Source organism: Halichoerus grypus, chromosome 7 (assembly GCF_964656455.1).
Source record: "Halichoerus grypus chromosome 7, mHalGry1.hap1.1, whole genome shotgun sequence".
Classification (NCBI taxonomy): Eukaryota; Metazoa; Chordata; class Mammalia; order Carnivora; family Phocidae; genus Halichoerus; species Halichoerus grypus.
The window spans coordinates 34,456,692-34,478,680 of NC_135718.1; the positions used below are offsets into that span (position 1 = coordinate 34,456,692).

The 21,989-nt window shown below is 39.6% G+C and overlaps 1 protein-coding gene across 10 annotated transcripts in view; it reads left to right on the forward strand.

Moving 5' to 3' along the window:
- CPEB3 (cytoplasmic polyadenylation element binding protein 3) overlaps positions 1-21,989 on the forward strand; it is a 188,122-nt gene that overhangs the window by 114,448 nt on the left and 51,685 nt on the right. The gene's annotated exons all lie outside the window — the stretch shown is intronic.

Sequence of the window (21,989 nt, forward strand, 5' to 3'; positions counted from 1 at the left end):
CTTGAAATAGCAGTTGGCTTTTTTCCCCTAATTAAGAAAATATTTCAATGTTGATCATCTTTTTGTGTCTTACTGTTTTCATTTGGAAACTATTCCCCCAGGAGCACACTGATTATTTCAGGGCATCTCTTGTACTGACAGTGAGATCCTGTGCATCCGTTGTGAATGAGCCTTGTGCTAAATTTTCATTATTTGAGAGAAAAAAATCTAGGGGTTTGAAGAATGTCAGTGATGGAAGAGGAAAAGATTATTTAGAGTCAAATTTTATTTGTATCCCATAGTCCTGTAGTTTTATAGATCTTATAAACCCCAAACTTGGAAAACCTAGTGGCTGAAAAGTGACATTGTATGAAATTATCTTTATTCATGGCTGTATTTTAAGTGACTGCTTGTTGAGGGGTGGTGGGCAAATTAGCAAAGAACTCTTCACGTGAACTCATCCCTTATGTTTGGTAGGCTTTTTTGGTAATTTACGAAGACATGAAAATATATTACTTTGTTCATAGTTTGTCATTTCTGCAGAATTCAGGGAACTTTTTTAGTAATGTTAACTCTGGGTAAGTTCCTAGAATCATATAGAAGAGTGTTTTGGGTTAAAAAGGAAGTTTTCTTCATGTGTTGTATTCTGTAGCTATGTTTCAAGGGTGTCTTTTATCTCTCAAGAATTGGGTTTTTTTGATATACATTATTATGTAACATTAGTCACCACAAGAAGATGGAGTCAAAATACCCTTCCTGTGCTTCATACAGGAATGAAATTATAGCTTAACTTGGGAAAGGCAGGTGGCTTCGTCTTATGTCTAGTTTATTAGGTTTCTTTGCCACCTATATTTCTCCCCACTCTATAACCTATGAAAAGAAGTTACTCACTTAAATAGAGGCTGTTTGTTTACTTTTAACATTTCCTTTTTCATTTTCTCCAAGAATTTTTAAAGTTAAGTAAGTTTTGGGGCACCTGAGTGGCTCAGTCGTTAAGCGTCTACCTTCAGCTCAGGTCATGATCCCAGAATCCTGGGATCCAGCCCCGCATCGGGCTCCCTGCTCCGCGGGAAGCCTGCTTCTCCCTCTCCCACTCCCCCTGCTTGTGTTCCCTCTCTCGCTTGTCTCTTTCTATTAAATAAATAAAAAATCTTTAAAAAAAATCATTTTTATAAAAAAAGTAAGTTTTATATTAATCAGAAAAGATAAAAATCACCATGTTGATTATTCCACTGAAGGCATGTGTTCACTACTTCGTAGTACATGTGGACACTATGTAAAGACACATGTTTAAAACGTGTTTCTAAGAGTGCTAATAATTCCTTGAATCGGAGTAGTGTTATTTCAGTGAGCAAATGAGTTCACCACACTGTGCTGTAGGTTGTATGCTCTGTAAGGTCACATGTATAAAAAGTACAAGTTGCGCGTGAGCATCAAGACATGTTATCTCAGTGAAAGAATGTGTTCACCACACTGTGGTGCATGTAACACACTCTGTAAAATTACATGGGTAAGAGATATTTCTAAGAGTGCTAGTGAAAAAAATAAACATCATGCCGAGAAGGTTATAGAAACAACTCTGGGATAAAAGGTGTCAGGTGATCATCATTAAAAAAATGAAGATAAACATATATAGTTGTGTCCAAGAAAATTATCGCAAACCTACCCCTATGAGACATAATCACTGTATGCATTTTATTAAATTTCCTTCTAATGTTCTCTTTATGAATATGAACATTTATGTGAAATTTTGCATTTTACATAAATGGGATCACACTGTACCTGCTGCTCAATAACCTGCATTTCTCCCTCTTATATCTTTGTGTAAGAGACCTACATAATTTTAATGACCTTATTTTATTTAATCTGTCCTATTGATGGACACTTAAGTTGCTTCTAGCTGTTCCTTCTCATGGATCATGCTTCAGTGAATACCCTTGTGCCTTCATCTTTTTGCCCTTTATCATTGCCTCTTAGGGTGAATTTCCAGAAGTGAGGTACATATTTATACAGATTGCAAAGCTGCCCTTAAGAAAGGTCATATACGTTTATGTTGCCACCAATAGTATCTGATTTGTAAACCACAGTTATTGAGTCTGAGGAAATGACTCTCTTTCAATCTTTGCCAATCTGATGGTTAAAATAACATCCCCTTCCCCTTTTTTTGACATTCGTTTCTCTTTACTGGCCTTTGAATGTATTTTACTTTTTTAGATTGACTTCTCATTTCTGTCTGGACTTCATATTGGAGTAAGGCACAAGAAGAGATCCAGTTTTCTTTTTCCTAGTAGCATGCCAGTCATCTCAATAGACATTTATTGACTAATACATTTTTTTCCTCATCAATTTGAGTAAATAAGTGTAAGAAAAGAAAAAAAAAGAAAGAAGTGTTGATTGGAAGGTTATCTCTTCTGATTCTCAGTGGAGTGCACAAGTTTCTCTGGAACCGCTCTGTCCAGAATGATAGCTACTAGCCACATGTAGCTAATGAGTGCTTGAAACGTGACTAATTTGAATTGAGATATGCTATAAGTGTTAAATATTTACACTGCATTTCGAAGACTTAATTTTAGAAAAAGGTAAAATATCTCACTAGTAATTTTGTTTTCATGTTAGAATGATAATTTTTTGATATATTGGATTAAATAAAATATATTAAAATGAACTTCATCTGTTTCTTTTTACCTTTAAAATGTAGATATTAGAAAATTTGTGTGTGGTTTTTTTGGTGTTTTTTGGTTTTGTTTTGTTTTGAAAATTTTGAGTTACATATGTGACTCATCTTCCTATTGGAAAGCACTTTTCTAGAACAGGAATCCGCAAACTACCTGTTTTTATATGGCCTGTAAGCTAAGGATGGTTTTTATATTTTTAAAAGTTGTAAAAATACACATGCAAGAAGAATATGTAACAGAGACTATATGTGACCCTCAAACACCTTTGCAGAAAGTTTGTTGCCTCCTGCTTTAAAACAGTCTTTGGAGCTACTCATGTAGCTTCTGAGACATCCAGTGACAAAGGAGGCAGTTTCTTTTAGAGGAAGTCTATATATTTGCTAGACCTAGCTAATCCTTAAGTTTGCTTTTCAACTGAGTCAAGTGCTTCCCTGCAATCTTTACCCTTCTGATCAATTGTGTCCTATAAAGTAAAGTAGAATAAATTATCATTGTGACCTCTATCTCTTGGTACTTAAAAGACTATTAGTTTCTCTTTAAGTCTTCCCTTTTCAAAGATAAACATTTTCACTTCTCTCAGTCATACCTTATGTCTAATGGTTTCTGTATCACCAATTTTGTCTGCCTTTTCTGTATATGTCATATTTACAATATCCTACTTAAATTTGTTACTAAGAATTGAAGAGAAAACATTTGGGTTGGTATGAGCAGTACAAATTTTAGTAATTCTGTTAACTCCATGGTTTTTGGTGCCATTCCTGTATAACAGCATAATAATATAGAGCTGTTGAACATTATATCTGGTGCCTTTATTTTACACCTGAGGTTAAGTGTTGAGATGGGCCATTGACAGCAAGGCCAAGAGGAAAATCTAGATATCCCAATTCTGGTCCACAGGCTTGCATCCTTGCAGAGCAGATTGCCTTCCCTGTGATTAGGGGTTAGGAAGAGAAATAATTATTATACTGTTGGCTCCTTTTGTGTTTTGGCTTTCAGCTCAAGTCTGAAGGTTGACCTGTTTTGGGAGGACCTAAAGAGATTTGGTGTCATTCCAAGATTGAAGTAACTTTGAGAATCCATGCCCATTGCTTTGAATGTTGGGAACATCTAAGGAGTTCAGCCCATCTGTTCTGTGCCTTCTTAATAATGCCCCCTTGCTATTTCTACTTTTCCTGAAGTTCCTTAGGTTTTAATTCAGGTCCATGCCTTCTTGGAAATGCCCTTTATGCTGAGTGTACTTTCCTTTAGGTTACCTTAAGTTGGCCATTAGGTACAGTTTGTTTGGCTGTCCATTTTGGTTTATGTGTAAGTAGAAAGGAACCATCCACTATTGAGCCCTTTCGCCTTTTTCTCAGAAAGAATATACCTAATGAAATACACATTCATTCATCTGGCAGGTTTACCTGTACAGATAATAGGGTAGGGTTTGTAAAACCATGGCCATTTCAATGGACTGTGGAGAGTTTAAAATCCATGTAGAGAAACAGTGACCAGGCACATCAGTTGTCCCTTTAAATGTTGTTGGGCCAGCACAGTGGGAGGTAATGGAGTCTGGGGCTCTCTCCAGCACAAAGACCACTGAGGTATTTGATCAGCCATTTGAGGATATGCAAAGTCCTGTGGATCAGTTTGTCTGTAGGCCACAAGCAGGTAGTTGCTTGTTGTTCTCCAGAGCAATAATGAGAACATGAAAGGTGGAGGAAGGCATGGAAGTTCAGAATGTGTGTTTTCATAATTTGGTCTCAGACCTCATAAATTATAGTCCTGTGGGGAAAATAAGAAATTAGTCAACTAGTCAAAAAATAAACACAATTACAAATTGTGATAGTTCTGTAAAGGATAAGTAGAGAGTGCAGTGACTTTAAAAAGGGGGCATCAATTTAGAGTGTGGATATGGAGAAAGCTTCTCTGAGAAGATGACAGTTAAGCAGACCTTAAAATTGAGGAGTTAGCTAGAAAGTTAGGGAAGCAAGTTCCAAGTGGAGGAGTACCATATGGGAACGACTGAGTATGAAAGGGCGTTAGTACCTTTGAATAAATGAAGTGTGGTTGGAATGTTAGGAGAAAATGATGCAAAAGAATGAGCCTTGAAACAGTAGGATTTATTTTTCTTCCCTAAATTGATTTCATCCCCCAGAGAGAGTGGACATGAAGGCATTTGTGTGGTGTTTGTCTTTGGGGTGAAGGAAGAATGGAGTTGGGTCAAATAGAAATATCAGTTTAAAATACTTTCAAATAGCTATTGATAAAATTGAAGCAAAGTGTTGCTTTGTGTTTCCTGCATTTAGTTCTTGATGATGAGAAGAAATCCAACTCTAGCCGAACTATTGAGGAAGAGTTTTCCAAGATTGTCTTTGCATACTTTTTAGTTCTGGAATAGCAGAGTTGAAATTGTGAGGTCTGGAAAGAGAGGTTCTTCCAAGTCTTAGGGCAGGAACCCAATCCCACATTCGTACAGAATGGTAATCAGTGTCACTTATGTTTATAATAGCTTGGGTGCAGGTAATTTAAAAATAGTTATTGAAAAGGGATGGTAAGAGAACAGAATAAATGCAAACAGAGGGCTTAGGTCCTGATGCAAGTGATTATGCGGCTTTGGGAATATCAATCCATCAAATATTTGTTGCTTGTCAGTCTGTGGAAGAGTCCATATTTGGCCTTATGGGGGATGTAGAGAAGATAACCATTCTTGTTTTTGAGAAGGTTGCAGTTTCCTAAAGGAGACATGGAAACAACAGGTGTGAAATACTAAGTAATGGTAAAGAGCCGTAGTTTCTGGAACTAGATTTGCTGGGCTCCTCCGCCTATTTACGACCTTAAGCTTGCTGTTTAATCTTTCTGTGCCTTAGTTTCATCACCTGCAAAAGAGGGATCATGATAGTACCTACTTCAGAAGGTCATGATGAGGATTAAAATGAGTTCGTAAATTTCTGTGGGGTAATGAAAGCTGTCCCTGCATGCAGTAGATATTATGAATAATATTGTTATTTTTATTAAAATACATATCAACTTATGCTTAATGACAAGTGAGCAAAAAATATTCTATGCAGACAGAAGAGGAACAGATTGCTGCCGGCTGTACAAAACCTTCATCTTCAAAGCTAGGCAGGAAAAGAATAGGCAGAAATTGCAGGGAGCTGGAATTATGATAATTAGGATTCCTAACCTTTACTGAGGGCTTGCCATCAGCCAGGCATTGGGTTACTATTTTCTAAGTCATGTTTAATCTTCCCAACTGCACAAGGTAGGCACCCTTAGTATTCCCATTTTATATAGAAGAAGAAACAGATTTAGAAGAGGGCAGTTTGTCCACAGTCATGTGTTAATTGGAAGAGCTGGGATTTGAGCCTAAATAGGCTGGCCTCAGAGCCCAAGGCTCTTAAGTATTCCCCTCTACTATTCTCATTTGGGAATAAGAATGGCCCAGAGGTAGGCAGCAGACTTAATTAAGGCAGGATTATGTGGTAGCCTGACTGCCAAGCCTAGGACTTAGGCCGAGTAACCGGTGATCAAGAATAAAGGCTCTGGAGCAAGCTGTCTGGGTTGGATTCCTGTTCCACTACTTGCCATATCTATGTCCCTGGGCTGGTTATTTTCCTAAATCTCTATTTTTTAATCTACAAAATGGAAATAATAGTGTCTGATTCTAGTTTGTTATGAGGATTAAATAAGAAAATGTATATAGAATACTTTCATAGTACCTAGATATCATTGAAACCTTTATATTTTTTTTTAAGCAAGGGAGAGGTGGTTGAGTTTTTTTATTTGATTTTGGTGTTTTAGCCAGGGTCAGAAAAACTATTCAGGAATTTTCTTTAATCCAGCTTATAAGCAGTAATAAGGACTGCAAAGACCTAAGATATTAGCGTTGAGATGTTACTAGAACAGAGGCAGTAAGAGACCAGTGGTTCTGAATGAGAGTAGGTCATGATGGTGGTAGACTTTGATGTGCTAAAATTACTTCTGCTTAATGGAAGAATTATGATACTGTTGAATGTAGGGGAGTCAATTGAGAGAAAACCAGTTTGATCATGTGACAGTTTGATTAAAGACATGTAGAGTTTGGTGTGTCCTCACATCTGATCTGAGAGGAAATTACTAATAGGCAATGAGATTGTGATTAGGTAGTTTGGGAAAGGAGACTGGGGCTGGAGACACACATCTCTTGAGAGACATCTTTATAGAGAAGAGGGAAAAGAAAATGATAAATAATAAGTAAATGTTGTTAGGAACTAAAAGGAAAAAGAGAACATGTCAGTAGAAATGTGGGTGAGTGAAGGACTGGGAGTATATTTGTGGCCTTGTAGGCTAAGGAAAGAAACTTCAAGAAAGTATATCAGCACCATCAGATATTGTAGCGTTCCCCTGAGAAGATCTCCATGGAGGGGCATCTGGCAGGCTCAGCCAGTAGAGTGTGTGATTCTTCATCTCAGGGTTGTGAGTTCAAGCCCCACGCTGGGTGTGGAGATTATGTAAGAAAAAAATTTTTAATTAAAAAGTAAATAAAATGTTAAAAAAAGACCACCATGGAATAGAAATGAGTGTGGCCCTCTTGTCAACTATATGATCACAGGAATTTCTATTGTTATCTTAATTCTAGGTGTTAGTATTGTAATGAATTAGGAAAACCAGAACAAAGAAATCTACTTTGCACTGAACGAGTGTTATTTTATAAATAAGAATAATCCTGCCGCCCCAGCAGAACCAACCATCATCATTTTTTGTTTCCTTCCAGTCTCTATTCATATATATCCTTTTTTGTGGGGCGTGTAATTATAGCAGAAATACAGTTTTCTGGGCCCCTGGGTAGCTCAGTTGGTTAAGCGACTGCCTTCGGCTCAGGTCACAATCCTGGAGTCCCAGGATCGAGTCCCGCATCAGGCTCCCTGCTCAGTGGGGAGTCTGCTTCTCCCTCTGACCCTCCCTCCTCTCATGTGCTCTCTCTCTCATTCTCTCTCTCTCAAATAAATAAATAAATTCTTTAAAAAAAAAAAAGAAAGAAATACAGTTTTATATCTTCCTTCTTCCCTGCCATGTTACTACATAATTTTTATATTTTTCAAGAGTCTGCCTAGCCTATTGTTACACCTTAATTTACTTGCTTGTTTTATTTAGGCTATTATAAATAATGTTCCTTCCTGTTAATATGTCCTTGTATGTGGTTTTTTCTTGCATAGGATTCTCTTTAGGATAAATTGGCAGAACCTTAACTAGAGTTAAAAGAAATGAAAATCTTAATAACTCCAGATTTGATATCACATGGCTTCCCAAAGCAATTTTCCTTATGAAGTTTATGCTAATTTGGATATCTGCAGCACCGTTTTTGCTTAGTTCCAAGTTAGATAGATGGTACATTGCAGTGTGGACTTACCTTTTGCCTGTGGATTTGGAATGTAATGGACCCCGGCAGAAGCCAGAAACCACTTTGGTATGAATCTTCTACTTGAAGCATTTAAACCTTTCCTCTCAGGTCACATCTGTTGAATCTTTGGTATTCTTTGACATCATCTCCTATCATTCCTATCTCCCTTACCACTCTGGCGACATTGACTTCTTTGCTATTCCTTGAGGTCTACTCAGGGCCTTAGTACTTCCTTTTGTCTGAAACCATCTTTTCCCAGATTTCTGAATGGACTGCTCATCTCTTTCCTTAGACAGACCTCTACTCAAATGTCACCTTAACAGAGGGATCGTTCCTGATCTCCTTATTTAAAATAGCAGTCCCTCTATCCTCTTGCTCTTTGTCCCTCTTGCCCTCATTTTATTTCTTTTTTACTCTCATTTTATTTTTCTTCAAAGTGCTTATCATGACTTGAAAAACTGACATGTTTCTCTGTTTTCTAGATCGGGATGTAAGTTTTACGAGAATAGGGTGTTTTTATGTTTTGTTCACTGCTCTGTGCCCAGTACCTTGCATACCTGCCTCAGTGGCTGGCCCTCAGATATTTGTTAAATGAATGAATTTTATCTTTGCAAATGATGAACTACTTGCTCAGAGAGTAGAAGTCTATCACATTTTGAAGCTGGAAAGTTCCTTAAATATCATCTCATTTAAAAAGAATCTTTATTTTAAACTGAGATTCGAAGAGATGAAGTATCTTTTCCTAAGAGCACATAGCTTTTATCAGACAGACTTGGACCTGGCTGATTAGGAGTTTATGCTATTTTATCTGATGAATTATAAAGGAAGTCATTTTTATTTGTTTGACTAGTGTGTATCATTTGTGGGAAAGGAATATTGGTTTAAACTATAAAATCTGATAAATTATGCTGTTATTTATAAGACTGGATTTTATATAAAAATTAGCAACTCAAGTTGTGTGACCCGTGGGACACTTTCACAGCTCTTTAAAAATGAAAGTGGTCCTTGGCTTTTTCCTGAATTCTTCTGTTCTGTTGGTCACGCTCACATAATGGGGGTATTTCCAAGAGCTGGTTTAAGATGAGGTTGTGGGTCTGAGCTGCCCTTTAGCTGTAGCTGTGAGCATGGGGTTACATCCCATATAGCGTAACCATGGGACTCTGCCTCTTGGGTGATGCCACACCATTTCTGGACGTGAGTTCACTGCTTTGTAATTGAGTTCTTTGACTACAAGGATCAGAGGTTCTCTTGTACTACCTCAAATTGGGGATGTGGTTATAAGTGACAAGGAGAGCCCCAAAGTAGGAGCTGTGGTAGAACCAGATATCATGCAGGTGTCATGCTAGGGGGTGGCAGGCTGCAGGGATTCAAACAGGGAGCTCTGAATTCTTCATTGTAATATCCCATCATTATCGTGACTCAACTCTTCTTTGCATGTGTGCTCGTCTCTGACTGTGCTTCCAGTGGGAAAATTGTTTTCATATTTCTACTTGAATTCCAGAAAGGGGAATCTGATTGGTCCAGTTCATTTTTTAACACCTAGCTGTGACATAGGCCATCCTAAAGACAGTGGCCACAGAACCCTTGACTGCTTAGTAAAGAAACAGCTTAGTTCTGCTTCCTTGAACTTGGGGCTGTGAATGTGACTAGTAGGAGGATAAGGTGGGCCTGACAAGCTTTTATGATGATAGGTATGTTTATCATAACCTCCTTCCTGGGAGAAGAGCCTGTGTCCAAAGTTGCTATCACTAGAGCTACAAAAAAATCTCTGCCCACCCTGAGCCTTCTACCCCTCGTTCTGTACTAAGCAGCTGCTCTTCATACTGCCAGTAGTCTCACCTCTTGTGATGGGGCGGGGGCCAGGGACAAGAACTGGCATCTCTTGGGTAGTCACTACAGCTGCGCTACCATTGTTGGCAGAGGCTTCTGGGACAAAGGTAAGGAGAGCAGCCAGCTGCAGATGTTGGGCAGGAGATTGACCACGTGGCTCTGAAACCATGTTCAGAAGTTGGTGATGCTGGCAGCGGAGTGGAGGAAGCTGTCTCGGCCCACTTGGGCAGCCAGTTTCAGTTCTGACGGTCCAGGGGCACAGGATTCAGGTGCACAGCCGGCTGAACAGGAACAGTAACAGTCATGCTGATTTATGCAGGAATAACTCATGCCTTTCGATCTGATGATTCCCACCCACCTTGAGTAAAGTGTGTGCTTCTGAGTGGCTGTTCTGGTGATCATGTATTTCTTCTGCGCTGGCTGGGCTGGCTTGACTGCTGGTCCTGCTGGGACCAAGGTCATGCAGTTGTGGAAGGGTATGGTATACAATACCAGCGTGGTTTGTGAACCTGGCACAAGCCAGGCCACATGAGTTTCAGATTAACTTTGAGGCAGCCAGCTACAGAGAGCCTGTGTGAAGAACAGGAAAGAAGACTCTAGTTTAAATGGACAAAAATAGGTCATTGTGTAGCTGCATAGGCTGCATTCATGGCATCTATTTCTTTTTCCTTTAGTTTATCTAACTCTGGCTTTGGAAAGGAAAGTTTTCACACTTCACATTTTTTCCCCTTGTAGTATAACTTGAATGGAAATAAGTCTGTTGTTTTAGGCCCAGATTCCAAGTTTTCCTACTTTTTGAGTTCCATAAACTGATCCAAGTTGGGAAACTAAAGGGTTTTAGCCTGTACTTAACCTTTTGCAGTTTGTAAGATTTGAGTAATACTTTGTCTTTTTTTTTTTTTTTTTTTTTAAAAAGCAGGTCCTGGCTTACAATACTCATACTCTTTAGTGAATTCTGTATTTTAATTGATCTAAGTTTTCATTCTCAGGAAGGATTTTCTTATAAAAACATGGAAACTGTACTGCAGAGTAGCAGGAGTGGGCTTTTTGTCTTATTTTGTCCTTTTTTGACCTATTATTCCTTTTAAAAGCTTAGCACACACTCAGTTTAAACTGTTTTATTAAACACCTATCTCTTCGGCCTTGTACTGAAGGTGAACTATAAGAGTGAGTCTTTGATTTCAGAGCATTTATAGTTTGAGGGACTGTATAGAAAGGAGTAGGCAGAGGAATATACAGGCGGCAGGACAGAGCCTGAGCAGCCACGTACATAACAGAGACACCCTGTTCTCTGTCACAACAGTACCTGTTGTGCTGTGTCCAGGCAGAAATGCTAGGAACAGGGGAGATGCTTGTTTAGCACAGAGAAGTCAAAACCGCCCCTGATGAGAATGTTCTTTGGAAGAGAGCAGCTCTCAGGAACTGAAATGGAAGGTGCAAATTTGACAGGCTGAGGCAGGGTGAATGTTTTCACAGAGGGTGTAGGTTGGGACAGGACTTGCTGATAGGAATTGGATAAGCAAGTGAAACCAAGAGAGGATATGTCAGTTGAAAAGGTTTGGAATGGGAAACTGAGAGGATCTGGTGAACAATTTTGAAAGCTGAGAACAAAAACCTGGGTTGCCTTTCATAATAGAATGGATAGCTTTAGTCAAGGCTTTAGTCTTGTGAAGGAGAAATGGTGGCACAGGGAACACCTATTGGCAACAGCATGAAGAACTCATCAGAGGAGTATAAAAGTGCAAGAAGAAGGAGAAATTAGAGTGTTCAAGTTCAAGCACTGTAAAAGCAGGCTTGGACCAAAGCTTCATCATAGGGAAGTGTCTATTAAGTTAAAAGTTGTCTGATGCTGAATGAGGGAGAATAACAAGCAGTGGGGGCAAGAGCTGGGTGTTTGTGGACTCAGATGTGGGCAGCAGTTACTAACTATGTGACACTGAGCAAGTTATTTAATCTCTGACCCTCAGTTTACTCATCTGCGTTAATACTACTCATTGGGTTACTAAATGGATTATAGGAAATAGGGCACATTCATACCAACACAGTACTTAGGCTTAATAGGTGTTAAGTAGTATTAGTGTCCTCCCCCCTGATAAAAATGAAATGCTCAGTAAAAATAAAACTGCCCAACTAGTTTGACCAGTTTCCTCCCACACCCCCAGTCTGATCTCCGTTTTCATGGTCAGGTGCTTGTTAGAACTGACTGTGACTAGAACTGACAGACTGGCAGACTTCACAAGGACTTCTTTATGTAGGAAATGTGAGGTTACATAAACAGAGCAAGTTTTAAGCCCAAATGCCCCAGGTCACTGCCCTGGATTGCAGGACTTTACTAAGAACACAGGCAGTAGATTGCCAATTTTCAACTCTGAGGTGGTTCTACCCATCGGACTTGTTTTCTTGTCCGTTCCTACCTTCCTCCGCCCCTGCCTGCCAAGCCAGAAGTCCACAAAGAAACAGTTACTAGTGCAATAAAAAACACAAAACAGTAGACCAAAATGTTTGAGCCTCAGCCCTAGGTAGTAAATATAGTCAAAGAAATATGTTTAGTTCTGAATCCACAGGAAACGTTCAGGAATCCATGGATTTGGGCAGTATCTGCAGAGCCATCTCTACATCTTATCTTAGGCTAATTCCTTCACTTGGAATGTCCTCCATTTTTTCACTATGTCATGCCATTAAGATCTGCTACAACCTACAGAAAGACTTCCCTGATTTCTCTATCCATGTCTTTTTTTTTCTTTTTAAGATTTTATTTATTTTTCAACAGAGAGAGAGAGAGACAGCAAGAGAGGGAACACAAGCAGGGGGAGTGGGAGAGGGAGAAGCAGGCTTCCTGCCAAGCAGGGAGCCTGATGTGGGACTCGATCCCAGGACCCTGGGATCATGACCTGAGCCGAAGGCAGACGCTTAACGACTGAGCCACCCAGGTGCCCCTCTATCCATGTCTTCTTCACTGAAAGATCTGTCTTCTTTCTATGAAGTCCAACTTTTACAAATACTTCAAAAAAATACTTCTTGGGATCCTTAATGTATTGTTCCTAGTTTATAGTTCTCTATGTACTTATTCTTCATGACTTTTTTGTACTAGCTTATAAATTCCTTAAGAACAGAGTCTTGCTTATGTTAGTATTCCTCTGCTGTGCCTAGAGCATGTAGTAAGTATTCAGTAAATTTTGGAAATCACATGTTTTCATCCAAGAGGGAAAATAAATAGGGAATCCAGTTCAGAGACCTACAGTGTTCTCCAGGGAGCAGGCAGGGAATTGATGAGGTGCTTCAGCTCTTCCCGCCCACTGCCCCCAATCCTATACTCTAACTAATGAACTCTCGTCTCTGTTTTCCAAATGAGCCAAACCTTTGACCTTCGATACCTTGGCCTGCACTCCTTCCTGAACTTGGAATGCCCTTACTTCCTGGAAGACTAATTATTGTCCAGCTCATATATGGCCTTTGTTCTATGGCTTTCCCAGATGTTTGGACACCTTTGCTTCATTTGTCTCTCAGCAGTGTTCTGTAGGACACACCCCCAACACAACACCTTTCATGGTGTCCCATAGTCATTTATTTATAGGTTGGATTTTTCTAGGACTTGGCTTCTTCATCTTTGTAGCTTCATTGCCTAGCTTCATGCCTTGTCCCTCATAAATATTTTAGGTTCTGTTGAATTGAATCCAAAGACAAAGACTCCTGAGGCAAACCAGGTTAAGTCTTCTGACCCGAGAGCCAAGGTTAGTGAGAATGTTTGGAACAGCCTTCTGTGCCAAAAAGTGTCTGAATTCAGGCAGTTCTGGCTGGGGTGGTGCCCTTCAGGTCTGTCTAGGAAGGTCACAGGAAATCAGGGAGCCTGGATTCTGTGCAAGGACAGATCTCTCTCTGTGTGTCCAGACCATGGATTTTTCCTTCTGGGGCTGATCTCACTTAATCAGAAATTGGCTATCCCTTGGTCAGCTACTGTTTTATGAATGTAGCAGTGGTTTGGGGCACAGTCCTACAAGCTGAAATTGTTTTCCCATTGTAGTTGATAATTGAAACATATAAATCACTAAGAGCATTAGTTGATTTTAAGAACTGTTAGGTCTTTAAAAAATACCAAATAGCTCTTGAGAGAATGGGAGAAGATATTACTCTCTTCCCCAGAAAGAACCTTGTGGGTTTTTTTTTTCCTCACAAATTTTTATTTTCAAAAACTTAAAACCAGGGCGCCTCGGTGCCTCAGTCATTAGATGTCTGCTTTCGGCTCAGGTCATGATCCCAGGGTCCTGGGATCAAGCCCTGCATTGGGCTCCCTGCTAGGCGGGAAGCCTGATTCTCCCTCTCCCACTCCCCCTGCTTGTGTTCCCTCTCTCGCTGTGTTTCTCTCTGTCAAATAAATAAATAAAATCTTAAAAAAAAAAATTTAAAACCTACTTGGGGCACCTGGGTGGCTCAGTCAGTTAAGCATCTGCCTTTGGCTTGGTACATGATCCCAGAGTGCTGGGATCAAGCCCCACGTCGGGCTCCCTGCTCAGCGGGGAGCCTGCTTCTCCCTCTCCCTCTGCCTGCCGCTCTGCCTATCTGTGTTCTCTCTCTATCTCTCTGTCAAATAAATAAATAAATAAAATCTTGAAAAAAAAATTTAAAACCTACAGAAATACAAATCAAAATCATGATAAGATACCACCTCACACCTGTCAGAATGGCTAAAGTTAACAACACAGAAAACAACAGATGTTGGCAAGGATGCAGAGAAAGTGGAACCCTCTTACACTATTGGTGGGAATGCAAACTGATACAGACATTCCGGGAAACAGTATGGAGGTTCCTCAAAAAGTTACAGATAGAACTACCCTATGACCCAGCAATTGCACTGTTAGATATTTACTCAAAGGATACAAAAATACAGATTTGAAGGGGCACATGCACCCCAATGTTTACAGCAGCATTATCAACAATAGCCAAACTATGGAAAGAGCCCAAATGTCCATCAACTGATGAGTGGATAAAGATGTGGCAGATATACACAATGGAATATTACTCAGCCGTCAAACAGAATGAACTCTTACCATTTGTGGCAATATGGGTGCAGCTAGAGCTAAGCTAAGCAAAATAAGTCAGACAAAAGTAAATGCCATGTGATTTCACTCATATGTGGAATTTAAGAAACAAAACAGATGAGTATATTGGGAGGGAAAAAAAAGAGAGGGGGGAAACAAACCATAAAAGACACTTAAACGATAGAGAACAAACTGAGGGTTGATGGAGGGCAGGAGTGTGGGGGGCTGGGCTAAATGGGTGATGGGCATTAAGGAGCGCACTTGTGATGAGCACTGTGTATTATATGTAAGTGATGAATCACTAAATTATACTCCTGAAACCAATATTATGCTACATGTTGACTAGAATTTAAACAAAAAGGTGAAACAAACAAAACAAAAAATTCAAACCTACAATAAAGCTTTAAGAATAAATACAACAAGGGGCGCCTGGGTGGCTCAGTCGTTAAGCGTCTGCCTTCGGCTCAGGTCATGATCCCAGGGTCCTGGGATTGAGCCCCACATCGGGCTCCCTTCTCCGCGGGAAGCCTGCTTCTCCCTCTCCCACTCCCCCTGCTTGTGTTCCCTCTCTCGCTGTGTCTCTCTCTGTCAAATCAATTAATCAATCAATCAATCTTAAAAAAAAAAAAAGAATAAATGCAACAAACACCTATATAGCCTTTTTCTAGATTCACCAGTTGTCAGCATTTTGCCACATTTGCTTTTCTTTTTTTTCTGTATGTGTGTGTATGATTATCATTTGAGAGTAAGTTGTAGACATCAAGACCCCTCACTCCTAAGTGCTTCTGCATGTTTCCTGTGAACAAGAAATACCCAGATTGTTCTAGTAATATCCTTTAGAGCTGTTTTTTTTAATCCAAGATCCAAACATGTAGCCTTAACACCCAAATATAGACTTAATTTAGTTGTCATATCTCTCTGCTGTCCTTGAATTTAGACAGTTTCCTAGGCTTTTTATCTTTTGTATCATTTGACGGGTCCATGTCAGATGTTTTATAGAATATCACTTAATTTGGAATTATCTGTTTGTTTCCTTATAATGAAATTCAAGTAAAACACTGTTAGCAGAAATAGTATGTAGATAATATGCTGCATTGAGAAGGACATAGGACAGGAGCACATTAAGTCAGTTTGCCCTGTTGTTGGTGATGTTGATTTTTATCATTTGGTTGAGGTGTTGTCTGCCGGATTCCTCCATTTTAAAAGTGCCTCTCTCCCTTGGCGAATAATGATTAATCCGTGAAGTGATACTTTAGGAGTATGTTAAATATCTTGTATCCCCTTCCCAAATTCACCCAATGGTTTTAGAATCCATTGATGATTCTTGCTTAAGTCGACTATTACTGTGATGATGATATTCATTTTATTAAAATCTTAATTTAGTGAGATATCTGCTTTTTCACCCCCTCAAGTAACTTTATTCTAAATACATAACTTATGGGGCGCCTAGGTGGCTCAGTCGGTTGAGCGTCCAACTCTTGGTTTAGGCTCAGGTCATGATCTTGCGGTAGTGGGATTGAGCCCCATGTCTGTTTCAGATTTCTCTCCCTTTCCCTCCTGCTCACTCTCTCTCTCTCTAATTAATTAATTAAATCTTTAAAAATAAATACATATACGTAACTTAGAAATAAATTGAAAGCCAATAGGCATCTTTACTAAATATGACAATTTGATTGACCTAAATAAAACTAAATCTAAACTTCTCCTGATGATTTTGAAATTAATCATTTTCATTCTTCTTAATATAGTTCTGTGGGCTTTAGAGCAAATATATCTGCATAGGCCTTAAATTGTAGCACTAAAGCACAGGTGACCACTTTCTGCTACTTAAAACACTGTGAAATGATCACTGTCACAAAAGTAACCATAAATAATAAACGGACCAGTCCTCATTTGCTAATGATAATGAAATTTTTGCCTCATCATTTTTAGGCAAGACAGTATAAGTGAATGGATAAAGGATGAGGGCTCTGTAAGCTGACCTGGGTTTTAATCTGAAGTGTCCCTTAACCCCATGGAGTTTCAGTTTCCTCATCTGTAAAATGAGAATAAAAACTTGTATTTACCTCACAGAATTACTGTGAGGATGAAAAGAGCTTAGAGACGTAAAGTGTTTATTATTAGCAAAGTGCCTGGCACACTGTAAGCACTTCGTAACTGATGTTTGTGGTGGTGAAATTGGTGGTGATGTTATTTATACTAGGGATTAAGTATAAAAAAAATTCTAACATGAAAAATTAGGTATTTAAGAGCTCAGGAAGCATTGTTTTTGACAAGTAGCCAAGAACATTTTGGAGATTGTTGTACTTAATGTGTTCTCAGGTATTAAGAGAAAAAAAATCTATTAATTAAATTTAGCCTGTAAAATCCTGGCCAAATAAAATGGAATCATCCCAAGTAAGTCACCCCAACCCATACCTTCCTGTTCCTCTTTACCCCAAAGAAGTGTGGTCAGTCCAGGCCTGTCTAAAATTCCCTCACTGTTTTCCCCTTTCTCACCCAACCTGTTTGGCACCAGTGGGAAAGCAAGCAATTTCCTGCCATCCATTCTGCCCAACCCAGAGTCATGATGGTGGTAGTGTTAAGAGCTCCTGTTGCTTCCCCCAGAGCCCATAGTTCCACCCACAGACTGGCTCTGAGTTGAGGGCCTCCCATAGCTCACCACATCCCTGAAACCCCCTCACACTCCTCAGGTATGTGGGAAACAAAGTCACCATTTCTGAAACTTGAGTTTTATGATACTCTTGTCTCTTACTGGCTCAGAGGGCAAGGAAGAACAGAGGGAGCTTATAATTTTTTGGTCAAGGTTTTTTATATACCTTTCAAACTAATAGAAGAACCTGCCATCATAGTGACAGTTTGAGGAGCTGTATTTGTAAGTATAATAGGCTTTTGTTTTTTTTTTTTTTAAGATTTATTTATTTGAGAGAGAGCGAGAAAGCCCATGCAGGAGTGGGGGGAGGGGTAGAGTCCCAAGCAGACTCCCCGCTAAGCATGGAGCCCAACACAGGGCTCAATGCTACCATCTTGAAATCATAACCTGAGCTGAAATCAAGAGCCAGATGTTCAACCGACTGAGCCACCCAGGTACCCCAATAGGCTTTTATTTAAAGAATGTATTAGAATCAGCAAATAATATCACATCTGATCATTTTCTCTCCTGGTGGATATGGCTAATTATGTATGAAAACAAAATATTCAGTCACTTTATTATTTGTTTACAGTAATATTCAGCCTATTATTCAAATAACTTTAAGGTTTATCTTTAGTATTTAGATTACTGCCCTTTATTCACCAAAATCTTGAAAATGCACATAGAAAGTGCATATCATTAATGAACTCCCAACTTTTATGAGACTGTATGCAAAACTCAATTTTATATATCACACAAATATGCAGAAATATCACAGAAAATGCAGAAAGAAAAATTGACACTTGCACAATACCTAGTTTACAAAGCCCCCTTACATGTACTATTTCATAACCTACCTCTCTGTAAGTTAATCAGGACAAATACTTTTTTTTTTTTTTTTCATTTTACAGAGAAAAGAGCCAAGACTCAGAAACTTTTTTTTTTTTTTTTAAAGATTTTATTTATTTATTTGACAGAGACAGACACAGTGAGAGAGGGAACACAAGCAGTGGGAGTGAGAGAGGGAGAAGCAGGCTTCCTGCGGAGCATGTGGGGCTCGATCCCAGGACCCTGGGATCATGACCTGAGCTGAAGGCAGATGCTTAACGACTGAGCCACCCAGGCGCCCCAAGACTCAGAAACTTTAAGTTAATATTCAAATTCATGGTTCCACCACTTGTTAGGTTACCTTGAGCAAGTTGCTTAATCACTCTGTGCAATTTCTTTAACTGTGAAACAACTAAAAGTAGTGCCTACTTCACAGGGTGTGTGTGATGATGAATGAATGAACTTAGAATGGTGCCTGGTACATAGTAGATAGATGCTCAGTAAATGTTAGCTATTATTACGCACAGCTAGTAAATGTTAGAACTTGGATCTAAATCTAGACCTTCTGACTCCTAGTCCAGAACTCTTTTCATAGTACCATGTGGAATTTGCCTTTTAGTAAATAATCGATTTAATTTTTATCTCACATTGACCTTGTTATTCTAGAAGGAATCTTTTTCTACTTTGTTTACTTTGACCTTAAATTTCTAAAGATCAAAAGGGAAATATATTTGAAGGATTCTTCCTTCCTGATTTGTTTTTAGATACTCTGATTTCTGTTATCATCTGGGTTTGGTTGACCTTGAGGTGTCAGAAGGTGTTTTTAGTAGGTGAAGGTACAATAAAGTTGTGTTCATGAGTGATTTTGGGTGTCTCTGGTGAATTTTGTTTTGGTTGGAAGTCCTGAGGTACGAAGTAGGGTTGAAGGAAATTGTTGAACTGGAGTTACACCCCTTATCTGTAATGCTAAGAGAATATTGTCATTACTGAGAGTGGCAGCTTGCTGATCAGGGAGTAGAGATGATTTATTATAAAAGATTATTTGCTGTAAAAGAGTTATCCTGAAGAAATTGGTAAAGTATTATGAGCCATTCCTTGGGAAAGGAGAAGTGGTTCGTAGATATTTTTCTTGATAATAGTATTTGTAGCAAGCTTTTACTTCTGACTCCCCATTGTTTTTACTCTGTCTACTGCTAATGTTAACATTATGGCTGTGTGAGAGGCCTGATTGAAGATCTTACATGCTTTTGTGTTAGCTACTCAGCTGCTATGGGGAGATACTCTCCCTCTCTTCTGATGCACGAATTGAGCTCAGTGCAGGAATTGATGTGGAAGATTCTAGAGGGTGGGCAGCAACATGCCAGAAAAATGTAGTCAGCCTGGTGGCCTTCTGGTGGCCTTCTGGTGGCAAGGAGCTAGAGAAAGCCCCATTTCAGTGAGCATGCCTCATTCCCAGGCCTTTTTTCTTTTTTTTTTTTTTAAAGTAGGCTCCATGGCAGCATGGAGCCCAACACGGGGCCTGAACTCATGACCCTGAGATCAGGACTCCAGCCAAGATCAAGAGTCGGACAATCAACCGACTGAGACACCCAGACACCCCTCCCCAGGCCTTTTTGATGGGCCTGTGCATAATGTACACAGACGGGGTCCTCTCCAAGAACAAGATATCCAGTGTGTCTCTTAGGACCTTTGTGGGCCATCTCTACCAGGGTTTAACGTGGTGAGGCAGGAGGTTTGAGAGGACATGCTGAAACCTCCTCTTTGTAATTTGCATTTTTTAACCTCACTCATCTCTAGTATTCACTTTGGCAAGTGGAATTAATGTTCTCACGTTTAATGAAAACACTGAATTTTTAATAGATTCCTTGGGGCTTGGTGATTGTTTGATACTGTTTCCAATAGAGAAAGGATATGAAGAAATGATATTTTTTCTAGTTTTGCAGTTAGGTTTTATTTTTCTTGCCTAGCCACCTGCTGAATCTTTTGACCCAGCTAGCTTAGGAGGAGAGCCCAGAAAACAGCTCTGGGTCCTCCCATGTAGGCAGCCTCCCTGTTGTATCTATATACCCACTCCTTTGGGCTTCGTGCTATCCTCTGTACGTTGACTTCTGCCTGTTGAATTGGCCACTCTTGTGTCAGGTAATAGTTGATCTTTTTCCTGCTGTATTTGTTTGGATGGTAGTGGTTAACCTTTCTTCTACTGTTTTTGCTTGGATGCTGTGTATACTAGACAAAGAGTTGAGAAAAAGTATTTTTAAAAAAAGTACCCAGGGGCACCTGGGTGGCTCAGTCGTTAAGCGTCTGTCTTCGGCTCAGGTCATGATCCCAGGGTCCTGGGATCGAGCCCTGCATTGGGCTCCCTGCTTCGAGGGAGCCCTGCTTCTCCCTCTCCCACTCCCCCTGCTTCTGTTCCCTCTCTGTGTCTCTCTCTGTCAAATAAATAAATAAAATCTTAAAAAAAAAAAGTACCCATTATTCATTATCTACTCCTACTGTCATTATGTGCTGCTCAGGACTCCAAGAGCTTTGCTTCTAGGCCAGTTGATTAACATCTTTGTTTGATGTGCGAGAATCTTCTGAATATGGAGGTTCTTATTCTTCTTCACCATTTACACCTTTCTGGCATGCAGTGTACCAGGGTAGAACCATATTGGTGATGGGTTTTTTTGAGGACTGGGAGTGGAGGTGACAGCTGAGAGGCTGAGCAAAGCTAGAGGGGTTGCAGAAGGGTTCAATAGTTGACTAGTCAAACTTAGACTAGCTCAAGATAGGCCTTTGCCCAGCTGCCATACATGAATGCTGATATGGCAGCAGATGCCAGAGTTGGTCCCTTGAACATCTGCTGACCTGTTTGAAGTCTTTGCTGATTCTCTCAAGTCAGAGCCCTTGCTCCTCTGGGCTACCAACGCACTTTTTGTCCCCTTGTATCTCCTTCAGTTTTGTAACAAATAGTTAATTGTCTAAATGTCTGTTTCTTCTACCACATAAGTCTCTTGACAATAGGAACGTACTCTCCTCCATCTCAGTTTTCTCATAATCCACGGATTGTGTCCCACTTATAACAGTTGCTCAGTAAATCTTACTGAATCGAAGTGAGCAAAGCTGGCTGTCCCTATGGAAATTCTGCAGCTAGTATCCATGTTTATCAGTTGTGTACTCTTCATGAGAGAGGAGAGTATCCTTGGAGAAAGCAGACATCATCATCAGAAGTAACATTAGGCTAGGCTATTACTGGGCTTTTTTTTTTAGACAACTTTTCTTGGGATATAATTCACATACCATACAGTTTACCCATTTGAAGTATAAAATTCAGTGGTTTTCAGTATGTTCGTGGAGTTATGCCACTATCATCACCACAATCAATCTTAGAAAATATTCATCATCCTCAAAAGAAACCCTGTACCTATTCCCTCCAGTCCTTAACCCTAGGCAACCACTAATACATTTTTTGTCTCTATAGATTTGCCTATTCTGGGCATTTTACATAAATGAAATCATACAATATTTGTGCCTGGCTTCTTTCACTTAGCGTAATATTTTCAAGGTGCATCCATGTTGTAGCATGTGTCAAGCCTAAAGCTTGATGGAAGTTGGGGGGCAGATGATGCTTGTTTTTTGGCTAGTTGTTGTGGCTCAGGCCAGTGATG